The sequence below is a fragment of the Phascolarctos cinereus genome, unplaced genomic scaffold (assembly GCF_003287225.1).
Source record: "Phascolarctos cinereus isolate Bilbo 61053 unplaced genomic scaffold, phaCin_HiC Scaffold_726;HRSCAF=1367, whole genome shotgun sequence".
In the NCBI taxonomy this organism is placed as follows: Eukaryota; Metazoa; Chordata; class Mammalia; order Diprotodontia; family Phascolarctidae; genus Phascolarctos; species Phascolarctos cinereus.
In genome coordinates, this window is record NW_027556098.1 from 415,837,332 (window position 1) to 415,858,511 (window position 21,180).

At 37.2% G+C, this 21,180-nt stretch overlaps 1 pseudogene; it reads left to right on the forward strand.

Moving 5' to 3' along the window:
- The first annotated feature begins 18,362 nt into the window (after positions 1–18,362).
- Positions 18,363–19,340, forward strand: LOC110220025 (vomeronasal type-1 receptor 1-like; annotated as a pseudogene).
- Positions 19,341–21,180: the final 1,840 nt, after the last annotated feature.

Here is a 21,180-nt window from a genome sequence, read left to right on the forward strand (position 1 = left end):
GATAGATATCAAATAAGTAAAAGTCCACGAATGCTACTTTCACCCCCAAAAAGGTGACCCAGATGACATTAGCAACTACTAATTCATATGACTACTTACTCATCATTAAAATATCATTATGAAAATAGTCTGCACATTCCTTTAGAACATTCCCAAGAAAAACACAAGAAATGAAGATGGAAGATTTTATGGTTAGTGTGTGTGTGTGTGTGTGTGTGTGTGTGTGTGTGCGTGTGTGCACCAAGGAAAAGCTCAAATTTAGAGAGTTATAAAATTCTACCATTTTAATTTGTTGACATTAACAAGTCATTTGCTTCACACATAGGTATTTCTCTCTAGTCAAATTGGCAGAAAAACCTTTTTTTGAGATCAGGGACAGACTCACTTATTATTTGTATTCCTATTGCCTAGCTTAGAATACAGGCTTACTTCATTGACGACTCTTTATCAGGCATATTTACAATGATACAGTAAATGCTAGAATCTAAAATGATATTGTGAAAAAGGAGTAATATATTCACTTAAGATATTAGTCAGTTTCGTAACAGATACTCTTTTCAGTATTCATATAGAAGTATTTTTATTTATCTTGAGGTTTTCTAAATGTTCCTATTCACAGATGACACTGAAATCATTATATTGAAATCCATGATAATATCAGACTGGTTTAAACATCCACTTTAGAAAAACAAAATGAATGAAAATGCACATAGGTAACCTGTGAAATTAGCCTATCAATTTATTTCCTGAATAAGCCCTGAAAATATTTTCAAGTAGGAGAAGCTTGAATTTGTCTGCTGCCACAACATATGCCAAGCATAATGCTTCTGACCCCAGGGAGCTGTCCATTAACAATGATGAAAATCAGGGCCAGTCCCATGTACCTGGACATAAAAACATGCATTTTCAAAAAAACCAAAACTGAGTAATGAAAATAATGTTGAACTCTGTGTGAACTCCAAAACATCTCTATTTTTCAAGCATAGATTTTTGCCCTTATGTGTTCCATCCTTTCCCTCTCATTTCACAGACAAGAAAAATTAGTCCCAAAGAGTTTAAATGACTTGCCCAGGGTCTCATAGGTAACAGATAACAAAAGTAGTATGAAACTACATCATCTAATTCTAAATAACGTGTTCTTGTGCAGCACCTCACTTCTGTATTCCTCTTCAGTTAGTGATTTAAAGAAGAACTTCATTGTACCTAATTTAGAACACACAAAATATAACTTTTGTTAACACTTATTTCACTGAGAAGTTTACTTATGGAAAATCTTTGTCAAGAAATCTATGAAATATACTTATAAAATTACTTATTTGATTCACTCTTAGCAACTTTCCCCCGAACATACTTGAGCACACATTGTAAAATTTTAGCAGAAATAAATGCCTGTAATGTGAGAGTCTCAAAAGAAACGTTTTTTATTTTTTAACACAAATATTTGAAAGTAGGTATCATAATGGTGGTAATGATTCCCTGAAAATTAAAGGTTATAATACAAAAGTCAGGCTGAACAAAACAGAAACTATAAAAACCATTGCATTCAAAATGTAGTACAGGTGTTCCTCTTTAACTGCTAAGGGGCCTATAATTTGTTCTGATTTGAGGAGGGAGGCAGATGTCTTACTAACATTTATAGTACAGTCCATGTAAAATGATGCTACAAAATGCATACTTATACAACGTATGAATTAAGGTTCATTTAGAAAAATCCTTGCATAAACAGTTCTAATTTCATATAATTCACTTTTCATTAGCAGTCAGTATGTATAATACAATTACAAAGTAATGATCACCTATAGTTTTGTCATGGAATATTCATTAAATGCTTGAAAAGTTATCGTCAGCTACATTAGGAGTATAGAAATTAGCTTTAACCTTCTTGCTTAGCCTGAGTAGGGCTACCTAACTTTCCAATATTGAGCTACATGAAGGGTTCAAAGTGAGTAAATATATATATATATATATATATATATATGTATACACGTGTATGTGTATATACATATATGCACATATGCAAATATATACATGTGTATATAATAGAGAGAGATATAGATATATCTTAATTTGGCAAATGGACTTGTGGTTTTATCCATGGCATGAACTAATCTTGGTGAGTTAACAACTTTCACTCAATCACATTGGCAGCTCTTCTGCAGCTTACAGTTTTAGAAAGTTGCCTGGACCACTGAGATATGCCCAGCCAATCTTCATTGGAGGCAGGGCTTGAACTCAGGTCTTCCTGACTCTCAGACAAGATAAGCCACCTAGTCCAACCTATACCTCAATAGGAATCCTCTCTACAACAATGATGACAACTGGTTATCTTGTCTCAGCACCTTAGTGATTAACTTATAGGGGAACCTATTATCTTAGGAAGCCTTTTATTCTACATTTGCTCAGTCTAATTCATCAAATATGGCATCTGGGTGGTAGAGTGGATAGAACTCTGACTCTAGAGTTCAGAAGACCTGAGTTCAAATCCAGCTTCAGACACTTACTAGCTTGTGACCCTTTGCAAGTAACTGAGCCCTGTTTGCCTCCATTTCCTCATCTATAAAAAATAACCTGGAGAAGGAAATGGCAAACTACTCCAGTATCTTTGCCAAGAGTATTCCAAATTTGGTCACACAGAGTTGAACATGACTGAAACAACTCAGCAATAACAATAATTAATCAAAGAGATTCATGGCCTCATCAATTTGGATGTTTCCTTCAGTGATGCTGATTGCATCCCATCCATGCCTGCCCATCTTGTTTAATTTTTGTTCCTGACATTCCATTGTTTGCTACAAGGAATGTATCAAATATACTGGAGACACTATTTTTAACATCACAAGGATTACAATGGAACATACAGACTGTATATCAGTTTTCCCTCATCTCGACATGTGTCTATCACATATTCTTTTTTTTTCTTTTTAAAACAAATTTTCTTTAATTTATAATTTATGGAATAAAACAAGCATAAGAAAAAAGATAATTGCATATGAACCTGCAAATCTATTATGTACAACTTCCTAATCTTTTTAAATATATAATAAATTTATCATGTAAAAAAACAGATGTAGAAAAAGCCTTTGACAAAATATAACACCTATTCTTACTAAAAACACTAGAAAGCAAAGGAATAAAGGGAACTTTCCTTAAAATGTTAAGTAATATTTATCTAAAGCCATTAACAAGCGTTATCTATAATGGACATAAGCTAGAAACCTTCCCAATACAATCAACACTATCTTCCTGTAACTCACTTAACTTCTCCTTTAGAAATGTGAAATAGATCATTTTGATTACATAAAATTAAAAAGTCTTTGCACAAACAAAACTAATGCAAAACTTAAAAGGAAAGCAGAAAACTGGGGTGGGGGAGGATTGCAAGAAGTATCCCTGAGAAGGGCCTCATTTTTCAGATATATAGAGAACAGAGTCAAATTTATAAGAATACCAATCATTCTCCAATTGATAAATGATCAGAAGGCTCCAAAAAAAATAACCATGACGTGCTGTTTGGGCAGGGACCTGTTGTCCAATCTTTGAGTTCCAGAGTGAATTGTGTGTAAGGCTTAGTCTTTGAGAAAGAAATCTAGGGGCAGCTAGGTGGCGCAGTGCATAGAGCTCCAGCCTTAGAGTCAGGAGGACCTGAGTTCAAATTTGACTCAGACACTTGACTCTTAACTAGCTGTGTGACCCTGGGCAAGTCACTTAACCCCAATTGCCTCACAAAAAAAAGAGAGAGAAAGAAATCTAGCCAGTAAACCTTGGGGATAGAGAAAGAAAAGAGGGAGAGGGAGAGGGAGAATGATAGGGAGAGAGGACAACAAGCTGAGTTACCCAACTGGAACTGGCCAGCTGGGTCTCTATTCAGGTAGCTTAGACTACTCACAGGTTGTGTTTGTCCTTCATTCTCAAAGAGGACCATGACATCAAGGACAGTCTGACATGACTTGCACTTGACTTTGATTTGAGTGAGGAAGGGCTGTGCAAGGTCACCAGACTCACTTTCTTCTCCAGAGCCTTCTGGGTTCAGTGGCCAGATATTCATCAGGATCACTGGAGATGGCCCTGGATGCAATAGGAGACTCCAGCCCTTTTAAGCTAAAGTCTTTTCAGATTCTCACTTTGAGTGAATAGTTAATAACTGCTAATTATTAAGTGAATAATTCACTTCGAGTGAGTTCGGTGAATAGGTCCCTTTGAGAAGTGAGTCAAGGGACATCTCTCTGATGTCATGGTCCTCTTTGAGAATGAAGGACAAACACAACCTGTGAATAGTCTGAGCTGCCTGAATAAGGACCCAGCTGGACAGTTCCAGTTGGGTAATTCAGCTTATCTTCCCTTCTCCTCTTCCTTCCCCCTCTTCCTTTTTTCTCTCCTTCTCCCTCTCTCTCTTCTGCTAGATTTCTTTCTCAAAGATCAAGCCTTAAACCCATTTTACTCTGGAGCTCATAATGAGATTGGACAACAACAGGTCCCTGCCCAATCACCACTTCATCCTTATTTTTAGGACCCTCCTTGCTCAGAATGAATGTAAATAATAATTGTTTCTCTTTTGTCCAGCTACCCTGTTTGATTTTTTTGTTGTAGTTTTTCATTAAAAGAGACATCACTTCACTTACTTCTTAAACAGGCCTATTCACCTCACTCAAAGTCAATTGCAAGTCATGTCATTATCTCCTTGATGTCATGGTCCACTCTGAGAATGAAAGACAAACACAACAACAATAAATGATCAGAGCATGTGAACAAGCAATTTTCAGGCAATTAAATAAAAGCTATTCGTAGTCATATGAAAAAATGCTTTAAATCACTATTGATTAGAGATATGCAAATTAAAACTCTGAGGTACCACTTCACACCTATCATATTGGCTAATAAGAAAGAAAAAGTAAAATGACAAATGTTGAGGGGATGTGAGAAAACTGGGACACTAATACACTATTGGTGGAGTTATGAACTGATCTAACCATTCTGCAGAGCAATTGGGAACTATTCCCAAAAAGTTATAAAACTCCACCCACCTTTTGATATAGCAATACCACTGCTAGGCCTATATTCTGAAGAGATTAAATAAAGATAAAATAAAACCTATTCATACAAAGATATTTATAGCAGCTATTTTTGTGGTGGCTAGGAATTATAAATCAAGGGGATGCCCATCAATTGGGGATTGGCTGAACAAGTTGTAGTATATAATTCTGATGGTATATTATTCTGCTATAAGAAATTACAAGAAGGATAATTCAGAAAAACCTAGAAAAACTTACATGAACTGATGCAAAGTGAAGTTAGTGGAAACAAGAGAACATTGTACATAGTTAAGAGCAATATTGTTATGATGTAGAGCTGTGGATGACTTAGGTATTCTCAGCAATATAATGATCCAAGATAATACCAAAGGGCTCATATCAAAGCATGTTATCTACCTCTAGATAAGGAACTGATATTATCTGAATACAGCCAGAGAAGCATGATGTTTTTCACTTTCTTTTTATTTTAGTCAGTTTTTTTATACAAAATGATTAATATGGAAATGTTTTACATGATTGCACATATATAAACTATATTGGTTCTCTCTCTCTCTCTCTCTCTCTCTCTCTCTCTCTCTCTCTCTCTCTCTCTCTCTCTCATTAGAGCAGAGTGGCCAACCTCTGACTTAAACCTCCTGTTTACCTTTAGGAAGGGGATCAAATCCCCTACATCCCTACAGAAGGATGGAGGAAGGTGACTTTAGGGAAATGTATTCATGCTTCCCTGAGAGAGAGAGAATAAGAACACAACACATTACAAAAGAAGTACAATAAAATAAAGTGGCAACAAACATCTTTTGACTGAATCATAATGCCTTCCAGAAATTAAGACTTTATCAGAGATTGAAGAAAGTTCGGCCCTTATTGATGTGTGTGCAACCTTCCCTACTGACAAGAAAATCCATTTCTTACTGTTAATCTTTGTAAGGGATGGGGAGAGAGAAGGTCATCAGAACCTAGAAATAGAAAAGAAAAAAGACATAAAGGCACAAAAAAGGCACCACTATCATACTTAGGGATAATAACTTAAAGGAGGAATTCACATCCAGAGACTGCATTGGGAGGCTGAGAAGTTAAATGAAAAAAAGTGCAGATGCAAGGCCTGGAATCTCCCCGAACAAATCCCAAAGCCCAGTCCAGGCCAAGGTTATTAATGGAAGTCACCATAACAAAGTGTTAGTTCTTCTCCCTCTTTCTGTGACTACCTCTTTACCAGCTCTCTTTTCCTCTGCTCTCTTGTAGCCCAGGAAAGTTTCTCTTCTCTTTGTGTTTAGCTGATGACTTGGTAATTGTCATTATTCACTAGTAATTGCTGATGGGGGCTCCTTCATCAGTGGGAATAATTGAAGACATTTTCATCTGGGACAAAAGTTCATTCTTTTGGACACATACCTTTTCCCTTGATAGACTAATGTCAGTGGTCCTGCTCGTGACATGATAATCACAGCTCTAGAGGCAGGCGAGCTCAGACAATACAGTCCTTATAACTAGGACTTGCCTGTGCCATGACACATGTACACGGGGGGGGGAGGGACAGAGAGACAGACAGAGAGAGAGAGAGAGACACAGAGAGAGAGAGAGAGAGAGAGAGAGAGACAGAGACAGAGAGACAGAGAGACAGAGAGAGAGACAGACAGAGAGAGAGAGAGACAGAAGGACACACTCTTTTGTGCAGCCTTTTCCTACATCCTAGAAGCAGAGAATAATCAGGTAAGTATCTTTTTATATCTCAATTTTACATGTAGAAGGTTAGAAGTAGAAAATCCCTTCCAGGAGCCAATTGGACTGTTGTTCAGGCCCTGTCCATCTAAGAATGGGAAACCAATCTTGAAAAGGCTGTGGAGATGGCCTTGGAATTTTTCTTTGGTACCTTAGTGTATCCCTGTCTTCTTGAGATTCTCCCTCCTATTCCATGACCTCATCAACCCTCATAGGTGATGTTTCAACATATTTTGGCTAAAAATATTTGCAGTGAATTATTCTCTCTTCATACATTTTTCTTCTTCACTCAATGTCCTTTCCTTAGTTTCCATAACAGCTCTATCACCATTCTCTTCATCCTTTAAGGCCGGCACCCCCACACTAGCACTTTTTCTAACCTATTCTACTAATTTCATCTATCAATTTGATTCATCTTCACATTTCTCTCTTGCCTGTTTTCAAGCTTACCATTTCTTGGCAGCTTCTTTTTACTTTCCTTATTCTGTCTTCATCGAGTCCTTCCTCCTCTAGCCTCTTTCATCCATTTATGTTTTCCCCAATGTTCTTTGATCTGGTTTCTCTTTCAACCTTCCTTCAAAGCACCTAGAAGTAGAAGCAAATAAGAGGCTTTTGCCTTGGTTCATAGTAACTTCCATCTCCCCACCTCACATTTGTATCTTTGCAACCTTCTACAGACCCTCAAACATGTTTTTTTCTCCTGACAGACTTCATTTACATAGAACTGGTTTCTCCAATTTTTGTGTCATTCACATTTTTTCTAAAAAACTGTATGTTAAATCCCAAATCCAAAATACACTGGCTCCACTTTTTGGATGAGGGAAAGCATTGCTTATAGAAATATTTACAAATTTCTGCCATCATTTGCCTATTTTTGTCTTTCCAGTTTCAATCTTAAATGTCCTTGGTATGACAATGTTTGCTTGGTTCTCTTAACAGACTAACAATAAATTTCCTGTTTATTTAATGTTCTCTCTTGCTCCTTTATGAGATAATACTGCTTATAATTTCCAGCATCTTCTCAAAAATTAAATTAATATCACAAAATGCTATTTCTCTTGTCTATTTTGTGATGAATCATTTACTGACTAGAACTGCATCTAGCCTCTATCTTCCTGTCATGGCAATTTATTCAGAACTAAAACTTGTGTGCTACAATTGCTATAAATATTGTCAATTTTCATCCAATCCACTTTCAATTTTTTTTCATTATTGAGGTAAACTTAGACAACTAAGAGGCACTATGTTTTAGCACACCAGGCCTGGAGTCAGGAAGATCTGAGTTCAAATCCGACCTAACACTTACTTCCCAACTTCATGCCTTTGAGCAAACAATTTAACTTATTTACCTCAGTTTCCTTATCTGTGAAGTAATAATAATGATAGCACAAAGATTTGTCATGAAGATCAAAGGAGTTAATAAATGTAAAGTCCTCTGTACATGTGTTATACATGTAAGTTATAATATTTATTATTCCTGTATTTCATGAGGACTCTTTTTAGGTGGTATTTCTCTCAAAATGTACATTTGTTTCTCATTTTAATTCTTTCTTTTGGTTTTGTGTGAATTTTCATGTTTTCCAATTGATAAATCTGTTCCTTATTGTCTATGTGTTCTTGGACAAGCCTCTTAACCTTTCTCAGCCTCATTTTCTCTTCTCACAAAATAAAGGGACTGAACTAAATAAGGGAATATTATTCAATTTAGCTCCTATCTCATTTGTATTGTGTAATCTTAACTAGGTCTTCACTGTACAAGGCAATATTTCCAAACTTCCCAAATTGACTCACTGTCTCAATAACCACAGTGGTATTTCTTTTTTGTTTATTTGTTTGGGGTTTTTTTTGGTTGGTGTTTTTTGTTTGTTTGTTTGTTTTGGGTTTTTTACATATTTTATTAATTTATTTTGATTTATCAACAATCATTTCCACATGCTTTTGAGTTTAAAATTATTCTCCCCCTTCCTCCCCACCACCCTCCCCAAAACGGTGCATAATCTGATATAGGCTATACATTTACATTCCTATTAAACATATTTTCACATTAGTGAAGTTGTAAGTAAAAATTAAAACCAATGGGAGGAACCATCTGAAAGAGGAAATGAAACTCAACAGAAGAGAAAAAAAAAGATAGCGATTCAACTTTCACAGTTATGATTACCGTCTGTGTCTTTTTCTCCATCCTTTTTTCTACCTGTTTATGCTTTTCTTTCTCCTCTCTCCCTTCCCCCCCACCAGTGCTTTGCTTTTGAGCACCACCTCTTTCAGTCTCTCCTCCCTTCTATTATCCCACTCCCCCCTCTTCTCCTTTGCCCCCACTGCTTCTTCCCACCTTTCCATCCCCCCTCCCTTTTCTTTCCCCCTTTCCTTGCTACTGTTCCATAAGCCTCTTTCTTAGACCCTTCTCTCTTCTCCCTATATAATGTTTCACTCAGTGATCTTATCAGCTCCTAGAGATTATAGACTATCTCTATTCTGATGATTCAGATCTGTCCAGGCCTAACGGTTCTGATGATTTCTCATCTCACATCTCCACTAGCCTATTGGAGATTTTGAACCGGATTTCTTCTTGACCTCGTAAACTTAACCTGCCCAAAACTGAGCCCATTACCTTTCCCTCAAAACTCTCCTGTCTTCTGAACCTTTCTATCATTTTTGAGGGTACAAACATCTTTGTAGTCACCCAGGCTCATAAACTAAATTTCATCTTTATGCCTGCTCTCTCTCACACACTCCCATCCAAACTATTGCCAAGACCAATTGATTTTGCCTTTATAACATCTGTCCTATCCGGTCTCTTCTTCACTCTTATACTGCCATCACCCTGGTGCAGGACCTTATCACCTCAAACACTGACTATGACAACAATTTCCTCATTGGTCTCTTGCCAAATGTCTTCCTTCCCTCCAGTTCTTCTTGTACTCAGTAATCTTTCTAAAGCACACATCTGACCATGTCTCTCTGCTACTCAATAAAATTCAGTGTTTCTGTATCACCTTCTAAATAAAATCTGAAATCTTCTCTTTGTCATTCCATGTACATCATAACCTCTCCTTGCTAACTTTCTTGCACCTTGCACCCTACCCCTCAGAGGTACTCTATAATTCTATGAAATTGGCCTTAAGAAAAATGATTTGCTTCTCTCTTGTTTTTAATAACTAATTATTGAATCAGTAGTGCTGTTTTGGGTACTGGGAACCCTGAATTGTAAGGGTACAGAGGAGTCTGCCTCAAAATAATTTGACCACTCAAACCTTCTTTCAGTCAAAGTAGCAGGGTATATTTATATCACCAATAGAAGCAGGCAAAATTCTAAGTGAATCTGTGGTTTGGTAGGAATAAGACTGATACTTATAAACAAGAAAAGACAGTGAGAAGATCTAGAGGGAATTATGGAGTGGTAAGGACCTGGAGTTGGCCAAGTGCAGACAATGAAAAGAGTTAAGTGGTCAGAGAGTAACAGTGAAAGGGCAGTTAAAAGGATTATTCAGTATCTAGGTGGGCTGGGATGGGCCAGATGGCTTAAGCAAAATGCCAGGACCTGGGTTGTGTGGGAAAGTTCAGGGACTGGGCTGATTTCAAAGACTTTTTTTTTCCTTTTAGGGGTTCAGATCCTATCACCCCATCATCAGGACCAAGTTTTTTCCACTTTCCTACTTCCTCATCCAGAAATCAACCAGTGAGAGAAATCTTTCTCAAAGATAGTAAAAGAAATTCTATGTTTAGGCTAATGGGTGGATTCCTATTTATTTTGCTTATTCAGACAGTTCTGGATTCTCCCTATTGTCAGACAGGTGATATGGAAATTAAGTCTCTTTGGCCAAGATCTGGGTGATCCAAGTCATGGACCCACAAAGCCCTCAGTGGAATATAACCCATTTTCATTATAACATTCATTTTCTCATTAATTGCTAACTAATCAGGAACTCGTCAGTCTCAGGAACACCAGCTCTCCCAAAGGCACATAAACTATGAGACCATAGCCATAATAGGTCTTTGGTATTTGAGGATGTCACTGACCTCTTTTTATTAACAAACATACTAGCTTTATTAATAAAATGATTAAATTCCCCAGAATCTGTATCTCTCAAACTTTTTATATATATCACAGTTTATGGTAAACCACAAAGGGTCTTTAGAGGAAAAGAGTCTGGCTTAAGGTCTCCCAGAAAACTCCCTCATTTTTGAAGGCTCACTAGTGTTATTTTGTCACCTAGAAAAAGCACCCTTTCTGAGAAATTGTGAATTCCAGAGATTTTGACTCTCCTCAATCTAAAACTTCTGATTCTAACCTTCCTTCAATCATCTCTGGATAAGCATATATGTGTCTATATGTCTGTTCTAACTGTAGGTTTTGGAATGTTTTACTCTCCAAAGTAGGAGGTCCCTCAATACAGGCTTTGGGGACAAATTTTAATGTGTACACATAAAATTTTAGAGAAAAGCCCTGAGAAGTTCAAGTTCATTTTGGGATTGCAGCTCAAGTATTTCAGTTCTGCTTTAGAGCAGACATGGTGTGACATTTATTACAAGTTGAGTTCCATTCAAGAACCCAAGATTTCTCAGATGAGATGTAATGTTCTGTCAAAGAGAGCTTTTGGGGGTTCTGTTTAAAAGTGCTCAATATTGGAACTGAGGCAATTGTATGATTCTGTTTCTACTTTGTCTTTAGGATGTGGCCTGCATTTGCTAGGTGAGAAGATTTGAAAAAGCAGGCTGAAACTCCCCGAGGCTAAGCATAGCTCTAATATTAAAAAGTTCTTTTTCTGTCTTTTTTACTGTTATCCCATAGCGGTACCTGCAAGGGCTGATGAAAGAAACCTGCTTTTGATTTGGGATAAACAAATCACCATCTCAAGTGAAATTAATAGCTACTGTCAACCATTTACCAAAGGTTTGGTCCAAAGAAACAAACAAATTGGCTTCCCCTTTAACTGAAAGTTTGCCCTAGAACAAACACAATGGGATTCACCCTACCAAAGGCTGGGACAAGGAACAAACAAAAGCAGGCTGTACATGTGCTGTAACACCTGAGTTCAAATCCAGCCTCAAAAGCTTCCTAGCTGTGCGACCCTGGGCAAGTCACTTAACCTCTGATTGCCTGACAAAACGGATCCACTGGAGAAGCAAATGCAAACCACACCAGTATCTTTGCCATGAAAGCCAGAAATGGAGTCATAAAGGTACAGATACCTCCCTGAAATGACTGGAAAAAAAATAACATCATTATCTGTTTTTTATTGTATTTTTACTAATTTTGTTATTTTTTTTTCAAAATTACATTTTAATTCAGTACAAGTCACAATCAGAAGTGTCACGGACCACAATGTGGTCCCCTGGCAGTGTGTTTGATATTCTGAATTGGATCATACCAGTCTTCATGTTGAATGAACACCATTTTTCATGTCTTACCCCTCTTCTGTAGTTCTCTAAGTGGAAAAGTTCTCCAATTATTGTTTAAGGAAATACAGTGTATAAAGAAGCAACTGAACTTAAAAGTAGGAATACTTGGGATCTAATCCTGTCATTGTCATTCAGGAGCACCATAACATATTTAAAGTCTTGAAATTACCTGAGTCTCAGTTTTCTCACTTGCATAATGGTGGTATTAATACTCTTTGTAATGCCTTTGCAAGGATATTCTGAGACCAAAAGTTCATTATGTAAAAAATTGCGAAAAATTGAAAACACTGAGCAGATATGTTAATCATTATTATAAATAATAATTAATATTACTTTACCTTGCTCTTCTATCTTCAGTTTCTCTTAGATTCACCTTTAGTCTGTTATAATTTTAGCCTTAAATCATGGATTAGCTGAAATCAAGCTAACCAGTTTCTGACAGAGAAGAGATAGTCTCCAAATGCAAAAGAAAGACAGGTATATTATGACAGATTTTAGATAGATCTGTAGGTCTTCATATATTCTCATACATATATATAATATATATATATATGTTAAATATGCATATACATAGATGCATACATACTGTATGTGAGAACGAGGATTAAAATATTTGTCTATATCCATCTATTGGGAACAAATTAAAATTAATATTACCTCTAATTTCTTCTGTAGTGATATCTAATATATTGATTCTATAGTGTAACTGATTTTATTCCATGTTAATTTTATAATTGGGTCTACATCTACCTGGCTTGAGTTAAGCTCAGGAATTTGAGCTAACTCAAAGACAGCTTAGTTTAAAAGAAAAATTGTTATCTCTCATTCCAGTATCCTCTAGGATATTTCATAAAGATCTGTTTGTTTAGCCCCACAAAATTACCATCCCCAAAAGATATGCCATCTGTCCTTTCCTGTTTCTGTGTACTTAAGGGAGTTTTTAATCTCTTCCAAAGAGACAGTAAATCTGTCAGTTGTGATCCCCTAGTAAAGACCATAAGGTATAGATGGGCCCCATAAAATAATTATCATTCCTCAGTTGGTAGGCAGGGGCATGATTAGCCTTCTGTGGCTACCTCAACTGAATGTCAGCCAACTTTCTCATCCTAGTCAATTGTTATATTCCCATCCAAGCCCTAAAACCTGTAAATGTTTTTTTTTCCACAACTACCAAGAACCCCTCTTTGTTGGGTGTTAATGAAGACAGGCCCTTCCTTCTCTGAGGGTCACTGGCTTTGCTGAGGTTGCCTGAGTGACTTAGTTTATTAATAGTTATAAGTGTCACTGTTAGTAAAGTGATTCAGCACAGGAGGCTGTACCTAAGTCTGCCTTTACTACGTGTACTTGCCACACTGTCTTCATGTCAATCTTAACACATTTATCTCTAATGCCCACCTATCATTTATTTAAACTTCCAACGTAGGAAATATTTTTGAGTTACTGTAAATACTTTTATGAATTTTTTAATGTGGTAAAAAACCAAAAGTATAATTTTTAATAAAAAAAGAAAAAATGATATTAACATAAGAATATTAAAATAAGGAGTACAGGTGAGAGTGGTCCTGGTTTCATGTACCCTTGAGTTTCAGTAAGGTTTCCAGATAACGAGGATTATCAATGGTTGGGAGGTGTATCACAATGGACTACACTTACTCATTCGGTACTTTACTCAGACCAACAGTGTAAGTGAGTGAAATACTACAGAATATTCAAATTGCTCCTAGCTATCATATTTTTTTAATTATGGGATTTTATCTTAGAAATGTTAAATATAAAAAGTTTAAGAGCTATAGTGTTGGGGAATTAATCATTTTGTTAATAATTAAGTAATAAAAGTGATCAGTGGCACTTCTGAATGCCAAAGACTCTCCACGGAACCCACTCAACACTTTTATGCTTTTGAAAGACTGGGTGTTACTGAGAGAGGCAATCAACTCTGATTGGTTAACAATTAATGAGAAGAATGAATATTATAATGAGAGGTGGGCTTATTCTAATGGGTGGGGTTTGGGGGGGGGACAGTAACTGATCACTCAGTCTTGGACAAGGACACTTATCTCTTATCCAGACTACCTAGGGCAATCTAGACAAAAGGTTCCACCATCACCCCTGCCCAAATTTACCAGATTGTAACACAGTGGGCCACAATTCACCTTAGATTAAATTCTTTGTGAGGTTTTCCAGTTGAGTGAGTCAACAATTCCATCTAAAGTTTGGGGAAAAGTCAGGGACCCCCTTCAATAATATATTATTTAATAAGTATTTCTCTCAAGAATTGAGGGGGTAATCTTGCAAAGATGGCAGAATGATACCTAATCTAAACAATTATTCACTGCTTATTCTCCAAAGGGCCATTTTTAACAAGACTTTCCTCACTGGCAGAGATTGGCTACCAATGCACCATGCCTGTGTGAAGGCAAGTTGATGAGAACTAGAGAGAAGAGAAATGCAAGGTTATTTTTGCTTTTACCTTGGAGACAAAAATCATGTTTCAAATTCAATTCAGACACTTCAAGAGACAAAGTGACTGGGAGGAAACCAACATGTAGAAGACCTGACACCTTTATCATATTTCTATGTCCTTTGCCTTGAAGACATTTTCATCTGGGGCAGAAGTTCACTCTTTTAGACAAATCACTTTTTCCCTTGGCAGGTTAATGTCATTGGTTTTGTTCGTGACACGATAACCCCAGCTCTGGTGGCAGATGAGCTCAATCTAGTTGTTATAACTAGGATCTGCCTATGCCATTACACATGCACACACACACACACACACACACACACACACACACACAGATATACAAACACATATAGAAAGAGAAATATTCTGTTTGGTGTAGCTCTTTCCTGCATCCTAGAAGCAGAGAACAGGTAGGTGGGTATTTTCTTATATCTCAGGGAGGTTTTGGGGTTTTTTTTTGGAGGGGGGATTTGTTTTGTTTTTAGGAAATTGGGGTTGTGACTTGCCCAGGGTCGCACAGCTAGTAAGTGTGTCAAGTGTTTAGTCTGAGACCGGATTTGAACTCAGGTACTCCTGACTTCAGGGCCGGTGCTCTATCCACTGCACCACCTTGCTGCCCCCTTATATCTCAGTTTTACATCTAGGAGTTTTAAAGCAGAAAAATTCTTCGAGGAGACAATACTGTTGTTTCAGCCTTGTATAGCTAGGAACAGGAAAGGTTACCTTGAGAAAGCTGTAGAACAGGTCGTGAAATTTTTTCTTGGCATCTTACTACATTCTTAGCATTACTGAGATTTTCTCTCCTACTCCATGCCTCAACACCCTTCATATGTGCCATTTCAACTTAACTATTGTCCCTAATTTGAGAGCTCCCTAGATGTTTATTCAGCGCATGTTGTCAGGGGCATTTTCACATCTGGCCACTTGGCCAGATAGCTCCAGAGGAGAAAGTGAGGCTGGTGACTTTCCACAGCCCTGCCTCACTTACATCCAATTCACCTGCACATCATGGCATCACCTCCTTGATGTCATGGTCCTCTTCATGAATGAAGGACAAACACCAACAATACAGCCCACTCTCCTGACATAACTCCTCTGCTCTTTTTGGCTTTTACAGCCTCTGCTCCTGTCTGCTCTTCATTCTGACTACTATGTCAACCCTTTTTTTCCCCTGACAGTCTGATTGAAGCTTTTGTTTTCTTCCTCCCCTCTTTCCCTTCCTTCTGACTCCTTCTATTTCCTTGTCATGGCAATCTATTCAGAATCAAAAGTTCTGTACTACAATTATTAAAAATAGGGTCATTTTTCAGTCCATCTGTTTCTTTTCTTTTTTTTTTTGCTCATTAAAGTAAACTCAGACAAGTAGGGAGCATGGTGGGTTAGAGCCCTGGGCCAGGAGTCAGGAAGACCTGAGTTCAAATCCAGCTTCAGACACTTTCTTGCCAGCTGTGTGTCTGAGCAAATCATTCAAACTATTTGCCTCAGCTTTCTCCTCTGTAAAACGATGGCAACAATAGCACATTGCAGCCAGGGCTGTTGTGAAGATTAAATGAGATAATAATTGTGAAGTGCTTGGTACATAATAAGTACTATATAAATGTCAGCTATAATAAATATTATGCTTATATTTCTTTAGAATTATTTTTAGTTGTTAATTTTCTCTCAAAATATAGATTTAATTCTTTTTTCTGGCTTTGTGTGAATTTTTCCTGTCAATTGATAAGTCTGCTCCTTATTGTCTATATGTTCTTGGACAAGTCACTTAATGTTTTTTACTCTCATTTTCCATTTTTCAAAAATAAAGGAACTGAACTAAATTAGGAAATATTATTCAGTTTTAGTTCCTACGTCATTTATATTATGTAATCTTAAATGGGTCCTTACTGTCTCAAGGCAATCCTATCATATTTTCCTAATTGACTCACTTCTACCATTTTCATTTACATCAATTTTGACATATTCTTATATTCTTGTGCAACTCTTTTCAGAGGTAATTCTTGGGACCTGTGAGGTTTTGGCTCTTCCCAGGTGGTATGATCTAAGGAGAGGTGTGTTTACTATTCTCCTGCACCATGCACTGGTTTGTGAGCAACCACAAGCACTCTTCTCAAGCCTGGAATTGTGACCAGATCCCCTACTCCCCTGCGGCCACAAGCTCTGCTGTGCTAGTGCTCTTCCTCATACTGGGACTGAAACACAGGTCTGTGAGCCAGATCCAAGTGTAGGCAATGCAACAGAGTCCTGCCCCTGGTGTCAGCAGAAGGACCCCTGTAAATCTCCTTCTAATACGCAGTCCAATCCCCTTACCGTCTATGGGCTAAGAAGTCTGTAATCCACCATGACTGCCACTGACTCAGTCACCTTAAGGCTTGCGCCTGGTTTACTGGGGCCCCATCTGAGCTGGTTGGTGCAGCCTGCACTTGACTGGGCTCCTCTCTCATCCTGGTGCCACAGACCTTTTCTACTGACCTTCTAAGTTATCTTGGGCTGGAAAATTGTTTCACTCTTTGTGTGGGCTCTGCTGCCCTAGAATTTGTTTAGAGTCATAATTTAAAGGTATTTTGAGGCATTTGAGGGAAAGCTCAGGTGAGTCCCTGCCTTTGCTCCACCATCTTGGCTCTGTCTCTCTATATTTTTGTACTTCTGAAAGACTTTAACTTAATTGAGGGTCAGAATTATTTCTTTTATTAGTATCCCAAGCACTTTGGACATTACCTGGCATATAATTTGCATTTAACAAATACTTATTTTTAACTACTTGGATCTTTATGTTTGACTTTTGTTATAGAATTACATTATCTTATATCAATGTGCAAATTTACAAAAACATTATACAATTAATGGATTTGTTGGTTGCTTTGGGATTTACTCATAATTAATGATCTGATATTATATATGGGGCAGACAGGAAATTTCCTTTTTTAAAAGATATTTTATTTGGTTAAATGGTTAAATTAGTTTTGTGATTCCTAAAATTATTTCAACATAAGGTTTGAAACATTTCTGGCTACCTTTATTGCAACAAAAATGTAATAATGTGTATTTTTCCCCCAAGGGCCCAGCAGTTAAAGTTCATCATTTTTCTAAGCTTAAGTTGCTGGATTATTATTAATAAATAAAATAATTAAATTAATATTTTATAATGCCTAAAAGCTAGAAAATCACTTGCCATATTATCTCATTTGATCACAACAAATATGTTGCTAAAATTATTTTTATTCTATTAAAAAGATGAAATTGCTAAGAATGTGAAAAGTGATTGTCTTGCCCAGGGAAACATGATTTTCTGTGGTAATTTCTCATTTTAATCTGTTTTTTATTATTATGTTTTTATTTATCATATTTTTACAATGCATTTTGAAAATATTCTCTGACATGTAGCCTTTTGGAATTGAACTAATGAATTCATTCTTCCAGCAGCAGGGTCAAAAGCCCTAACACGAAAAAGAGGCTCAGCATTGTAAGATGGACTTTACGTGTCATATCTATGTTATTTCTTCATATTTTGCTAATTTTCACATCCTGGCTACCAAGGAAAAATACAAAAAATACAAACCAGTCTCAGTGGGCCCAACCCCTCCCAAGGTGAATTATATCAAAATTTAGCCCAACACACAGGCTTTCCCAGTGGTGCCCAAAAGGAGCCCAATTCTCTTGGATAACACCCTTCAGAAATTTAACAAATCTTTGCTTTTCTCCTAGGTTTTTTGAGCACTGAACCCAATTCTTCTTCCTAAGACTTGGACAAAATGATGCTTATTTACCTGGTGTTGGGCATGCTCTTCCTTATTTAGATGGGAGTTGGGATTCTTGGGAATTTCTTCCTCCTGGGCCTGTACACCTTCACTTTACTCACTGGCCACAAGCTGAGGCCCATAGAATGCCTTTTTGCCCACTTAGCTTTGGCCAACTCAAAAGTGCTGCTCTCCAAGGGGATCCCTCAAATAATTGTCTGTTTGGGCTTCAAAAAATACTTGGATCCCATTGGGTGTAAATTTATTGTTTATCTTTATGCTATTGCCAGGAGTGTTTGCCTCAGCATGACCTGCCTCTTGAGTGGTTTTCAGGTCATCACCATCAGTCCCAATGATTCCAGGTGGGCAGCACTCAAAATCAAAGCCCCAAAGTGCATTGTCCCCTCCTGTTTCCTCTGCTGGTGCTACTACCTGCTGATAAATTTCACTTTGCTTGGGACTATGCATAACTCAAGGTATCAGAGTAATGATACAAAGACATGGCATCTGGGATATTGTTCAATTTTAACTCCTGCCTCTTTTAATGCTGCACTTTTTGCAATTATCTTTTCTGTGCCTGATATTATATGTATGGGATTCATGACCTGTTCCAGTGCCTACATAGTGCTTCTCCTGCACAGACACCATCAGCAAGTCCAATATATTCACAATTCTCATGTCTCTCCTAGAACTTTCCCTGAGAAAAGAGCCACCCATGCTGTTCTCCTACTAGTGATCATTTATGTCTCCTTTTATTCCATTAATTCTAGCTTGTCAATTTACCAACTAAAAATTGACAAACATCCACTCTGGCTTGTGGCTTCCTCAGACCTCCTAGCTGCATGGTTCCCAGCCATCAGCCCTTTTGTGCTGATCTTCTTTCATTCTCAAGTCCTCAAATATTGGCATGCTCTGTGGCATAAGAGACAATTTCTCCTGTGTCACACTGTCCTCAACCATACTCATTCCCAGAATTCTGCCCTAACACTGTAACAAACAAGTGTCTTTCTAAGTTAGTAGGAGAGGGAAAGGAATGGTGGAATCTAAGGATTTACAAAGGAACTCTGTGATCATGTATTCAAACTCTTTCCTCTTTTAGAAGAGTGTTCTTGCTGAGATATGTTTTTGATGACACTGATACAAGTGACATGGTTATTTCTTAAACTTGTGTCTCCTGATTTCAAACCTACTTTTCCTTTCATTAGAACAATGATGTAAAACTCAAATAGAAACAGAGGCCACTGAACCATACATTAGGGGTCTCTTTGAGTTGCATAATGACTTTGTTGTAAGATATAATATTGTCTGTGTTTTAGAGACACCTCACGCCTCAGTGGATAGAGTACTGGGCCCAGGGTCAAGAAGAACTGAGTTCAAATCCAGCCTCAAACACTTCCTAGCTGTGTGACCCTGGGCAAGTCACTTAACCTATGATTGCCTGGCAAAATGGATCCACTTGAGAAGCAAATGAAAACTATTCTAATACCTTTGCCACAAAAAAAAAAGCAAATGGAGTCATGAAGGGACAGATACATGGCTAAAAAACAACAACATTCTCCACCTCTTTTTCTTGTAATTTTTATTAATTTTGTTAAATATATGAAAGTTACTTTTTAACCCACTATATGTCACAGTCACAAGTGTCATGTACCACAACATGGTCCTTTGGCCATGACAAAAGAATTTTAAATGTAGTCCAAACTAGACCAGTCTCTAACCTATGGATGGCCAGCACTGAACAAAGGAGGCCAGAGGCAGATGAGTCAGCAATCAAATGACAGTTTATTTCAGACTGAGGAAAAGGGACTTCCAAGCAAAGTGCTCTTGAGAAGGAGGGCTTACTTGCTTGTGACAGAGGTAGGATGTTTAAGCTGGAAAATCACAAAAAATTGGGACCCAACACAGCCATTCTTAAGTCTTCAGTAAACAGTGCTCATGGTAGGCCCGTAACTGCAGGCATTTTTGGAGACAATACAGACATTTTTAGTTCCTGTGAGAATAGTCTCCAAGTTCTTAGAATTGTTGAGCCTTTTGATTGTCTCAAGTCTTAAGGCTCCATGAGCCTTGTGATCATTCAGGAGAGTGCAGAACCAGAGTCAACACAGTAGAAACAGGATGCATCACCTGGTTCAGTTCACTTAGCAGTTGTAAGCACAGGAATTATTCAGAGTATGAGGCAATGTGATTAATCACTTTCTGCTACAATATATAGGCAGAATTTTCAGCTCTCACATCAGAATCCCCTGGGAAATGTGCTTTAGATCTACGGATAGAAGATATGTTCATGACTAAAGGATAAAGAGGATTTTAGCAAGAAAAGGAAGAATTTTTATTTTATAAAATTTAAAAATGTTGTGTATAAACAAAATTATTGTAATTAAAATCAGAAGACAAATGAGTAACTGGAGGAAAAGTCTTTGCTTAAAGTTTTTCGTTTGTTTGTTTGCTTTTTGTTTTATAAGAGTCTCCCATAAAAATAGACATAAGGGACTGATTCAAATTTATAAGACTGGGAGATATTTTCCGATAAATAAATGGATAATATTATATACAGGTAATTGTCAAGGCTTGAAATAAAAGCTGTCAACAACCATATGAGAAAACATACTACAAATGCTAATGGAAGTGACATCAAGCACTTGTTAAATAGGTAAAATGGCAAAAGATGAAAATAATCACCGTAATAAAAGCTCACATTCGTAAGTCCTGTGAAGTTTCCAAAGCACTTCACAAATATTTTATTTTATTTCTTTGCCCCCTCACAAAAACAATATCCTGGGAGGTAGGTACTATCGTTATCTCAATCTTATAAAGAAAGAGACTGAGGCACAGA